The 13285-nt window shown below is 39.4% G+C and overlaps 1 pseudogene; it reads left to right on the top strand.

The window, feature by feature from the left end:
- Positions 1 to 220: 220 nt before the first annotated feature.
- Positions 221 to 11443, top strand: LOC133868864 (uncharacterized; annotated as a pseudogene).
- The last annotated feature ends 1842 nt before the right edge of the window (positions 11444 to 13285 follow it).

The following is a 13285-nucleotide window of genomic DNA, read 5'->3' as shown; positions in this document are numbered from 1 at the left end:
CAGAACGTGATGGAAGCAATGAAAGTGAGAGGTTGGATTGGTATAAGGACTAATGAGCCTTTACATGTCCGTTTCCTATAATCGTATATAATTAATCACGCACAGATCAATAACATTGACTGCCCATTAACGTTTATCGGGTTAATTAGTGCTCTATATATGGCGACAGAAGAATTGGTGAAATTCAACGCAGCCCTATTTATTCTCCTTGTGTTTAGACATCGGTAGATGACTTTCAATTCGCAGGCATATCAATGTTATTTGACTCGTTCTAATCCTTCGCATGCATGGATCAATCTGGTCTAACAGTGATTGCCTGAGAATATCCTTCTTTATATCAAAACTTTATCAAACAAGCTTCTTTCACAAATTTGTTTCGCAATGATCAATTTAAAATATTCTTTGGACGTTCCAATGTTCAAGTCTTTGATTCTAGTTGTTCTTTTCTTCTTCCCATTTTGCACGTCCATTGACACCTTAACACTAAACCAATCCATCAAGGACGGCCAATCTTTGGTGTCCAAAGAGAAGAAATTCGAGTTAGGCTTCTTCAGCCCCGGCAACTCTAGCTATCGGTATCTGGGTATTTGGTTTTTCAATGTGCCAGAACAAAATAAGGTGTGGGTTGCGAACAGGAATGATCCAATCAATGATTCCTCCGGAGTTCTCTCAATCAACCAGAACGGAAACCTTGTCCTCTACCACAGTTATAACCGTTCTCTATGGTCTACAAATGTTTCTGTCTCAGCGACAACCTCCACTTTAGCTCAGCTTCAAGATTCAGGAAACTTGGAATTGGTCCAGGGAGATAACAAGAGGGTGTTATGGCAAAGCTCTGACGATCCTACAGATACTTTGCTTCCAGGCATTAAGTTTGGGTTGAATAAGAAAACAGGGCTGGACACGGTCTTAATATCTTGGAAGTCACAAGATGACCCCGGAGCAGGGGATTGCCTCTATAAGCTAGATCCTACTGGCTCTCCACAGTTCTGCTTGTATAAGGGCGGGACCCTGCATCGGCGGAGTTGGCCATGGCCATGGTCGTCATTAGACTACGAAAAACCGGCTGATTCACTTTACTACAAAATCAATTTTGTTTACAATCAAGACGAGATATCTTTCTCCTACTTTTACAATGACCCCTCGATCATTACGAGATTATTCCTTAACAACTCTGGATTGATCCAGCAACTTTTCTGGAATGATGATGTTCGTCAATGGAGGGAAATCTGGTCAGCACCTAGACAACGGTGTGAGAAGTATGGACTATGCGGTCCAAATGGTATTTGTATGGACTATGAGTGTGCGTGTTTGCCAGGTTATGAACCCAAGAATCAAAGGGATTGGTATCTCAGAAATGGTTCTGAGGGGTGTGTGAGGAACCAGCTGGGGTTGCCTATGTGCGGGAATGGAGAAGGGTTTGTGAAGGTGTCAGGTTTGACGGTTCCTGATACATCGAATGCTGATTGGGTGGGCATGAGTATGAGCAGAGCAGAGTGCGAGAAGGCGTGCTTGAACAATTGCAGTTGCACAGCTTATGTCAGCGTGGATCTTAATGGGACGGGGACTGGTTGCTTGGCATATTATGGTGAATTGATGGACAGTTCAGTGGATGATGAACACGGGTGGGAGCTAAATGTTCGTGTGGATGCGACTGAGTTAGGTATTCTTTTCTTGCATTCTTTTCATTTTTTTTATTTTTTATTTTTTGTCTTTTCACTTCTTTGATCAAGGCATACTTTTTTTCCCTTCAGCCAAGTATAAAACGAAGTCCAAAGGTTTTCTTGCCAAGAATCGGAAGGTGGTTATTGCAGTATTATCTGTTGCTGCGCTCTTGTTTCTGGTATCTTTGCTAGCCTGTCTCTGGTTAATGAAGTGGAGGAAAACAAAAGGTAAATAAAATCACTTCCATTGTGTGTGTATGTGCTCAATTACGACCCAAAGGGGTGACTAAGCCGGCCCTTCTTTTTTTTTTTTTCAATTTTTTTTTAAATTAAATATTGGACAGAAAAATAAACGGACGTACCAAGTCCCTTTTTTCTTAAAACTCAAATACCATCTGTGATACGAATTGAAACTGTTACCGAAAAAATAAAGTTTTCAAAAAGTAATTTACCCTAAAATTTTTACAACCATCATTTGTACTAATTAAGCATGTGCTTGCATGATTGGCCAGGGAGAAGGAGACAGTTCGCACTGTTTAATGATGTTACTACTAGTTCACCAACCTTTCAAGATACTGCGAAGCTTGATGAAACTGGTAGAAAACCAGATGTACAATTTTTTGATGTGAGCACCATAATTGCTGCCACAGACAATTTCTCCCCGGCTAAAAGGCTTGGACAAGGTGGTTTTGGCCCGGTCTATAAGGTAAGTTTAGTTTTTTTTCCGTTATACACGATATGATGATAAGCATCTTAGAATTGTCAACTTATATTAAATGTAAATTGGTGTTAAGTCCCCATTATAAATGTATAATAAATGCAGGGTCAACTAGCCAATGGAAAAGAAATAGCGGTGAAAACACTTTCAAGAAGTTCAAAACAGGGAATAGAAGAATTTAAGAACGAAGTTAAGCTGATTGCAAAACTTCAGCATAGGAATCTTGTGAGGCTTTTTGGTTGTTGCATCCACAAAGAAGAGAAGATGTTGATCTATGAATATATGCCAAACAAAAGCCTAGACTTTTTCATCTTCGGTAAATTTGATATTTTAGCATGCAACTGTTTTTCAATATGTATTAATTATTGATGGAAGCTCAATTTCATGTTTCGATTAAGACGAAATAAGAAGGAAATTGCTAGATTGGAGGAAGCGATTCGAAATTATTTCTGGAATTGCTCGAGGAGTCTTATAGCTTCACCAAGATTCAAGGCTAAAAATCATCCACAGAGATCTAAAAGCGAGTAACGTACTACTGGATGCAGCAATGAATCCAAAAATTTCCGATTTTGGGTTGGCTAGAATGTTTGGAGATGATCAAAGTGAAGCAAATACAAGAAACGTTGTTGGCACATAGTATGTCTCTCTCTCTCTCTCTCTCTCTCTCTCTCTCTCTCTCTCTTTGTGTGTTAGAATTGTATAAATTAAATTATTAAATTCATATATATTTTTTTATAAGCTTAAGCTTTTGAGATCAGTGATGACTTAATACTCAGCACACATAAAAGTACAATATAAATGCTAATTAAAAGCAAAACTTAGACAAGCATCAATTTTTTATTTTTTATTTTTTTGTGCAATTGCAGTGGATACATGTCTCCAGAGTATGCAATGGAAGGATTATATTCTATAAAATTAGATGTCTTCAGCTATGGTGTCTTGACACTAGAGATAATTAGTGGCAAGAGAAACAATTATCATCACGTTGGAAGTCCCAGCCTAAATTTGATTGGACATGTAAGCAAAACATATTATCACACTTGATTACGATTCAAGTCATGAACCTCTCTAACATAATACTCTTCAATTTTTGCAGGTATGGGACATATGGATGGAAGGAAAGCCTTGGAAATAGTCGATTCATTATTGGGTCAGGAATATCCTCCTCAAGAAGTTTTGAGATGTATTCAAATTGGGCTCTTATGCGTGCAAGAACAAGCCACAGATCGGCCAACCATGCTTGAAATTCTCTTCATGCTTGGAAATGAAGCAACTGTTCCCTCTCCTAACAAGCCAGCATTTATCAACAGACCTATAAATTCTGGTCAGGATTCCTCAGGTTCTAAAGGAGCACTTGCTTCTCTATATGAGATGACCATCACCATGCCTGAAGGTCGTTGAAGTCTTCTCTCATGATCACGAGTCACCTACACTGACGACACGACTTTTCTCCACCATCACGGGTCACCCCTCCATCAGGTTTTGCTCCCACGAGTGCATGCCATGCGTTGTCGTGGCATGAGTGGGCTGTACGTGATGTCTCCCCTTTTGGTTCTGTGACGTCCCACATCGCTTGGGAATGGGGATGTGCTTATATGTATAAATGCACCCTATATGACACAATGCGTTTTAAAGTCGTGATGGCAATGAACCTATCAGAACTCCACAGTTAAGTGAGCTGCTGTGAGAGCAATCCCAGGATGGGTGACCTCCTGGGAAGTCTGATATGGGGAGCCAAAAGCAGACAATATTTGTGTCATTGGGGGTGAGTCGTTACAGGTTCCATTTGGTATATATCTGAAAGTCCTCTATCCCTGCTCCTCTAGCTCTCTCTTTTAGTGGATCCATTTTGGTGCAATGAAATTTCTTTTTGACTTTGGTGCAAAGAAAATTACAAGTTTTTGGATGGACTCCTTTACTTCTTGTTCAGTTATCTCTTAGTCTTATAATTAGCTGCTTCAAAATCTGGCATAAAATTAAGAAGGGAAAAGTACATGTAACTTTCTCAAACTACCATCTTATTGTCAATGTCCCCCTTCAAACTATCAATTGTGTCAATGTCTCCCTTAAACCACCAAAACATGTCAACGTCCCTCCTAATTATAAAAATATCATTCATAAAATTATCAATTCTGTTTTTTTAAAATAAAAACTAAAAACTTAAAATAACAAAAAGTTAGAAAAAAACAAAGAATTAAAACTGGTTTGTTGTCTTCTTCTTTTTTAAAAAAAAATAAAAAAATAATTTTTGTTTTTAATAATTTTCAGTTATTTTATTTTTTTTTTTCAGAATTTTCAGTTTTTTTTTTTTAAGTTTTAGGTTTTTCAAATTTATAAGGACATTTTGTCTTATTGAAAAAAATTTATGGTCATTTTTGTCTTTTTGTTGGTCTTAGGGGGGACATTGATATTTTTTGGTAGTTTGAGAATTGACATTAACACAATTGGTAGTTTGGAGAAACATTGACAATTGAATGGTGACTGGTGATTTGAAGGGGATATGTATAATTTTCTCAATTAAGAATTTTTTTGGAGCCTTTAACTGTGAGTAATTTTAGAAGTCACTTATGTCATTCTTGCGCCCCTTTAAGAAAGATGTTACTTTTAAAATCATTGTTGAGCTTTTTATTAATCACAATTGAATTTTGATGAAAGTGCTGATTTTTTTTTTTTGAAAATAAACTGAAGATTTCATTATGAATATGAGCCCCAAAAGGGAATACAGCTGACCAAAAGGCCAATAGAAATACAATAGGAACTCATACATGCCCGAAAACAAAAACCACTGCCCGTAGGCTCTAATGTGACTAGAGATATAGAAACTCCACTCACTAAGTCAGGAAAACCTGACTTAAAACAGCCTATCAAATAAGATAGATTGTGAGAAAGATCAAGAATATACATAAACAACAGCTACCCAAATAATAAATAAACATTACAAAAAGTAATCTTTAAGCCTCTTTAAACAATAAAGCACAACCGATTACAAAGAAACAAGGCAGATCTAGCAACAAGCCATCAAACAGTCCCATAATGTCTAAAAATTACTGAGGTAAACTGCAACAGAAGACCCAAGCAGGAAACACCATCGCAACTGCCGGCAGAAGATACAGAGGCGGCCTCCGCCGGAGACGACGGCGCGTGGGAAACACGCGCCATCACCAGTACCACCCAGCCGAAGATCAGCCACCGGAGGCCCCATCCCCACCGTGCAAGGCCTGAAAATCGCGGAACGTGGCTGTCACGCGCACCAAAGAGCAGAGGACTCTCTGGCGCGTGCCGGCTACGCGCCGAACTCCGACAAGCGGCGTGACCTGTGCGACCGGCAACAAGAGCAGACGGCGACGGAGAACTCGGCTGAGGGGCGCGTGTGTCGCAGAAATCGGCGGACGTGCGTAGATCTGGCATCAAAAAACATAATAAAAACAAGAAAAGACCGGCCAAAAACACTCCGACTACGACACACAAACCGGCCACACCCCCAACCGGAACAACAAGCGATGAGACTTACTGCCTGAGCCAAACAAATCACAAACCACCATAGCCCAAGGGCTAGGTGAACAGCAACCCCAACCGGATCAAAACCGGGGGAACAAAAACCCTACAACTCTAAAAGCTGAGGAACTAAACACTAAAACAAAACAGACACACCACCGGGAGAGGGAGACGAAGAGCCTCCCTCTCCCGCAAAACCAAACTCACACGATTTTTGCCTTCAGAGGAAAAATCGCCACCGGGAGATATTTCGAGACCATGAAAGTGCTGATTTTAAAACCATATAATTCTTAGAGGGATCCAAAAATAACACAAAAATGACTTTTAAAATTACTCTTTAAACTGTGCGTGCAACTTTCGCCATAGGTTATAATGAGGACTGTTGACAGCTTTGCTGCTCGCTTCCTTCGTCACGAGGATCCTTCTCGAGGCTGGAAAAAGGACCTGCTTCGAATTGTTGCAAAGGATGAAGTTCTTTTGTTGTCTGTTTTGTTTTCGGTTTTCCAACATTTTCTTGATTGGCTAATCTTGTTCTACAAATTGACACATTGAAGTCCACACAAGCGCAGTCTTTGCTTGACTCGTGTGCTTAATGGAGAAGAATGTGTTGGTATTCTTGAGGTATAGCTCTCGGAACTGGCCTTTGGGTTGATGTTGGACTTAGCACTTAGTGTTACTCTTTGGAGCAATCAATCATCATATATATATATATATATTTTTTTTGAGTAAACTCACTTTTAAGATTAAATTAAGTAATCATTACTAATAATTATGATCTAACAGTTATATTTAAATAACCATTAATTATAAATTTAATATAACAGCCAATATTTAGTGTATGTTAATATCGAATTGTCAAATTTTAATGTCTGTCAGTTAATAAATAGACATTAAAACTACTAAATTGAACTTTATACTGCCCAGTTACTTCATATCAGTTTTAAACACACTGGAATTTTCTCTTCTTTTATCTCTCTCAAAATCCTTATTGAACCTATTTTAATTCCGAAATTCAGCAGATTTGGTTGAAGATAGAAATTTAGTGCCAATCGGATGAAGGATTTTATTTGCTAAAATTGATTTGCTTTCAATTCAGTATTTTCTCCTCCTAAGTTAGTCCCTATTTAGACTCGGGCTCTTTTATTTCTCTAAGTAATAGGGAAAAGAAGATGTGTAATTTCAACTTTGAACCTTTGAGAAATCTTATAATATATTCTGCAGAGTTTAATGGCTTTTTCAAGCCTTGGCTTGTGTTTTCTTTCGATCAAAAGACAAAGAAGCACAAGTTAATTTTCAACTCGTTCAAGGGGACCCCAAGCGCATTGCTCGTGTTAAGTCCAGTCCTCTCACTCAAATTTTAGCTGAAAATCCTGAGTCAAGACCTCATGATTCGTTAACCAAACGGGGGATATGACTATCAAATGTCCAAGCCAGCGACTGGACCGAAGTGGCAAAGGTTGAATCCGACAACTTTAAAACGTTCAATTTAAAATCCTAGTGTTAAACGCACTGATAATTCAGAACTAGGGAGTGCTCCCACAAGCTAGCTCATAGACCCAGCAATCATAACAATGGAAGAAACAAAGCTTCTCTTAGGCGTTTCATCAATTCTAACTGTTTCATCTAGAACTCGATGGAGCCGTATTTGACCTATACATCTCGATAAATTAAGTATTTTTGTCACAACATGCATATTGAAATTGTTCAATTTGACTAGTCTTCGAAGAGAAACAGAACGCGATGGAATCAATGAAAGTGAGAGGTTGGATTGGTAAAAGGACTAATGAGCCTTTACATGTCCGTTTCCTATAATCGTATATAATTAATCACGCACAGATCAATATCATTGACTGCCCATTAACGTTTATCGGGTTAATTAGTCCTCTATATATGGCGACAGAAGATTTGGTGAAATTCAACGCAGCCCTATTTATTCTCCTTGTGTTTAGACATCGGTAGATGACTTTCAATTCGCAGGCATATCAATGTTATTTGACTCGTTCTAATCCTTCGCATGCATGGATCAATCTGGTCTAACAGTGATTGCCTGAGAATATCCTTCTTTATATCAAAACTTTATCAAACAAGCTTCTTTCACAAATTTGTTTTGCAATGATCAATTTAAACTATTCTTTGGACGTTCCAATGTTCAAGTCTTTGATTCTAGTTGTTCTTTTCTTCTTCCCATTTTGCACGTCCATTGACACCTTAACACTAAACCAATCCATCAAGGACGGCCAATCTTTGGTGTCCAAAGAGAAGAAATTCGAGTTAGGCTTCTTCGGCCCCCCCAACTCTAGCTATCGGTATCTGGGTATTTGGTTTTTCAATGTGTCAGAACAAAATAAGGTGTGGGTTGCGAACAGGAATGATCCAATCAATGATTCCTCCGGAGTTCTCTCAATCAACCAGAACGGAAACCTTGTCCTCTACGACAGTTATAACCGTTCTCTATGGTCTACAAATGTTTCTGTCCCAGCGACAACCTCCACTTTAGCTCAGCTTCAAGATTCAGGAAACTTGGAATTGGTCCAGGGAGATAACAAGAGGGTGTTATGGCAAAGCTCTGACGATCCTACAGATACTTTGCTTCCAGGCATTAAATTTGGGTTGAATAAGAAAACAGGGCTGGACACGGTCTTAATATCTTGGAAGTCACAAGATGACCCCGGAACAGGGGATTGCCTCTATAAGCTAGATCCTACTGGCTCCCCACAGTTCTGCTTGTATAAGGGCGGGACCCTGCATCGGCGGAGTTGGCCATGGCCATGGTGCTCATCAGTAGACACAAGATCGATTGATTACAACATCAATTTTGTTTACAATCAAGACGAGACATCTTACTCCTACTTTTTCGATGACCCCTCGATCATTACAAGATTATTCCTTAATAACTCTGGATCGATCCAGCTACTTATGTGGGATGATGATGGTCGTCAATGGAGGGAAATCTGGTCAGCACCTAGATACCGGTGCGAGAACTACGGACTATGCGGTCCAAATAGTGTATGTAGTCCTGACAATATAAATAGGTTTGAGTGTGCGTGTTTGCCAGGATATGAACCCAAGAATCAAAGAGATTGGTATCTTAGAAATGGTTCTGAGGGGTGTGTGAGGAACCAGCTGGGGTTGTCTATGTGCGGGAATGGAGAAGGGTTTGTGAAGGTGGCAGGTTTGAAGGTTCCTGATACATCGAATGCTGATTGGGTGAGCATGAGTATGAGCAAAGCAGAGTGCGAGAAGGCGTGCTTGAACAATTGCACTTGCACAGCTTATGTCAGCGTGGATCTTAATGGGACGGGGACTGGTTGCTTGGCATATTATGGTGAATTGATGGACAGTACAGGGGATGAAGATGAAGGGTGGGAGCTAAATGTTCGTGCGGATGCGACTGAGTTAGGTATTCTTTTCTTGCATTTTCGTGAATTTTCATTTTTTTTTTTTGGTCTTTTCACTTCTTTGATGAAGGCTTACTTTTTTCCCTTCAGCCAAGTATAAAACGAAGTCCAAAGGTTTTTTTGCCAAGAATCGGAAGCTGGTTATTGCAGTATTATCTGTTGTTGCGCTCTTGTTTCTGGTATCTTTTCTAGCCTGTCTCTGGTTAATGAAGAGGAGGAAAACAGAAGGTAAATAAAGTCACTTCCAGTGTGTGTGTGTATTTGCTCAATTACGAATTTCTAGTAAGCAATATTTCCCAATGTGTTTTACCACAGAGAGGAGAAAATCGAACAATCAATCATTAGATTTTACTGGTACCAAAAGCTCATTGGAGGGAAATCAGCTGGCAGAAAGTAATAGACATCCGGATGCACTTGTTTTCAATCTAAGCTCTATAGTTGCTGCAACTGACAATTTCTCTCCGACCAACAAACTTGGAGAAGGTGGTTTTGGCTCTGTTTTTAAGGTACAGTTGCAATTCTTCTATGATATTGTCGATATCTTGAACATTTATGTTCCTTGCTCATTATCCATTACGGAGAAAAATTGCCTACAAACTGGTTTGTAACCAATTCCTACAAACGTAAAGTGACATGTCCTATTAGTTATCATGTGTTTTCACATGTTGTTTTAATAGTATTAATAAAAAGGTATATGTTTCTCACATGCTTTAAGAATACATGTCACTTTATCAGGCTGGTTTGTAGGAATTGGTTTGTAGCTAAATTTTGTCATTTTATTGTAGTCAAGGAGTAATTTGACCTTAATTGCTTAATAGTTATGAGTAAGCTTAAGTTTGGGTGATGATTTCAGGGTCAATTGCCTAATGGACAACAAATAGCTGTTAAAAGGTTCTCAAAGAGTTCAGGGCAAGGAATAAAAGAATTCAAAAATGAAGTCATGTTGATTGCGAAACTTCAACACAGGAATCTTGTCAAAATTTTAGGCTGTTGCATTGAGGTGGAAGAAAAGATGCTGATTTATGAGTACATGCCCAACAAAAGCTTGGACTTCTTAATCTTTGGTATGTCTGCTTTCTCAAAATCTTGCTTTATATATTTAAAGTGCATCAAACTGCTGAAGCAAAATTCTGTTGCAGATCATACAAGAAGTTCATCCCTGAATTGGAGGAAACGCTATGAAATCATAATGGGGATTGCTCGTGGGATTTTGTATCTTCATCAAGACTCAAGACTTAGAATTATCCATAGGGATCTTAAACCAAGTAATATTCTATTAGATGCTGAGATGAACCCCAAAATTTCAGATTTCGGCATGGCTCGCATATTCAAGGTAGACCAAATTCAAGACAAGACAACCAGAGTTGTTGGAACATAGTGAGTACAATGCAGACTTCAAGATTACCGTTGATGTTGTTCCCATGCACTGATTTTTAAGATTACCTAATTGATACTGTTTTACATGTAGTGGTTATATGTCACCGGAATATGCAGCATTTGGGGAATTCTCAACAAAATCAGATGTTTTTAGCTTGGGTGTCATATTATTGGAGATTGTAAGTGGCAAGAAGAACAACCATTCTTACCAGGAGCATTCTTCCCTGACATTGATAGGGCATGTAAGTAACAGAAAACTAGAATATTTTCCATTTGCATTTTATGAAACACGTACACCCTTTACAGATAATGCTATATATGATCGAACCACACAGGTCTGGGAACTATGGAGAGTAGACAGAGTCCTGGACATAGTTGATTCATGCATAGATGTTGAGTCATACGTTTCCCATGAAGCGTTGAGATGCATACAAATCGGGCTCTTATGCGTGCAAGAAGATGTAATGGATCGACCAACAATGTCGGAAGTTGTTCTCATGCTGAGTAGCGATACAGCTCTTCCTTCTCCTAAACAGCCTGCTTTCATTTTCAGAAGACCTTCCAAGGATTTGGACTCAGTCGCAGAGGAAGGACCTCATTCTGTAAATGAGGTGACAATAACCAAGGTTGAGGCTCGGTAAAAAAACTGGAATTTCTTCTATACGTACGGATTTGGGGGACTAATTAACATTTTTCTGTTTTCCGGTCAATAGAAAATTGTAATTTATTCTTCTTTTTCAGTTATTACTACTACTAATAATATTGTTAAGCGTTATATCTCTAGCCGCCAAGGATAGCCTATTGGCCCTATTTTAGGAGGAGGGAATTCGTTTCTTCTCCCCCCTTTTAACCCTTTCCTTCTATTAGAGGATAAACCTCTGCAGGAAGAAACTTCACCACTTCAAGATCTCATCACCACTGCATCACGCCAGATCAGAAGCACCATCTCTCTGCAACAAGTCATCAGCCATTCCCATACTACAGCAACCCATTCCTAAACACTCCTAACCACTCCTTGTTCAGAAGACCATACCCATTTTTATTTCTCTTTTAGTTTATGTTTTTGTGCTCTGGTCTTTAACCTTTGTTAAACCCTATATATTAATGTATTTGTAATCAGAACAAGAAGTGTAATCAGCAACAATGTAGTCCTTAAAGTTATCTGTGTTCTTCCCTTCTTCCTCTTTCTTCTCTGTTTCTGTCATTCTTTTTATTTTATGATATGGTATCAGAGCTTCAAGGCTAAACGCCACTTCAGATCCTCTCCTTTTCCAGTTTTTTTTTTTTTTTTCCCAAACAGCCCGACCTTTCTTCAAGGCCTTTTGTCAAACACCTTAACCTCAAGATCCTCTCTTCTATCTCTTTTCTGTCTTAATCCTCTTTTCTAATATGGCCAACGCCAATTCAGTTCCTCCACTCAAATTCTGCAGAAATAGTTCTTTCCGCTCCAAGTCACCACAGCAAGTCACTGCAGCAACCACTCCTCACCGCTCCACTGTTCTCCCCAAATCTCTCTTTTCTCAAACAAAAAAACACAAAAAATAAACAGCCTTCAAAATCGACCAACGTCGTCTTCTTTTTCTTTCTGCAGCTTCTCTGCGTCATTCTGTCAAACACATGATCTTCCCCTCTATTTGTCCAGCCACACAGAAAGTAAAACACCTCACTCTTTACTCTCTTTCTTCAACCTCGTCAAGTCCACCCAGGTTCCTCACTCCCTCAAAAATGTCTTCCCTCGTCAAGTCAACCCGTGAGCTGTCATCAGCTCCTCCAAAACTCGGCCCAGTCTCCCTGCTGCGTTCATATATGAGTCTTCTCCTTATCTCTTTCTCTCGGCTTGTAACAAAAAAGGACGGAAAAGTCCTCTCCTCCCCTGTGTTTCACGTCCTACTGCAGACTTTTTTTCTTTTTTCTTTTTTCAGACCAAAAATGGTTCCTAAACCTCTCTTTCTCGCCACCGTTTCCCTTTCCCTCGTGTCAGTCAGTAGCAGCTAGCCCATCTCGTGTCAGTCAGCAGCTCCTAGCCCATACCCTCTCCAGCTGTTTTTCAGTCTTCACGCGTCTTCCAGGAAAGTATCCCTCTCCAAAAATTTTCAGGTCTCCCTCCCTCCTGCGCCTAACACGTCTTCCTCTCCTTTATTTTCCTGTCAGCAGCTCAGTGCCCCTCTTCTTTTCTATCTTTTCTTCTCCTTTTCTTTACTATCCTTGTTCCCGGTCTCCCTCTCTCTTTTCATTTCTTTGCTCTCCATTTTTTTCTTTTCTTTGTTTTATTTTGGTCAGTATCTTCTCAAAGCCAAAAGCATAAAAAATGCTAGAAGTCTTCCTCTCTTTCTCACTCTCTCTTATTTCTTCTCATCTCCTTCGGTGTGTCCCCAAAAGCATCAAACGATGCTAGCAGTTTATGAAATTAAAAATGAGGTTTCTCTCATAGTTGGCCCTCATCGTTTCGGCTGATTGTCTGTCTATTGTCTAGCTTGTGGCAAATGTCTAAAGTCTCGAGCCCTATATCAGCCCTTCGATGACTCTTTTCTTGACTTATTGTTGGCCCAATGTCTTGCTTGTGATAAATGTTCGGAGCCCAAGCTCATGTCAACCTTTTGTTGGCCTTTTTTTTTTCTTTTCTCTAGGCCATT

Source organism: Alnus glutinosa, chromosome 5, assembly GCF_958979055.1.
Source record: "Alnus glutinosa chromosome 5, dhAlnGlut1.1, whole genome shotgun sequence".
Classification (NCBI taxonomy): Eukaryota; Viridiplantae; Streptophyta; class Magnoliopsida; order Fagales; family Betulaceae; genus Alnus; species Alnus glutinosa.
Note: the sequence above shows the minus strand (reverse complement) of the source record. Positions and strands in the feature narration are given on the sequence as shown.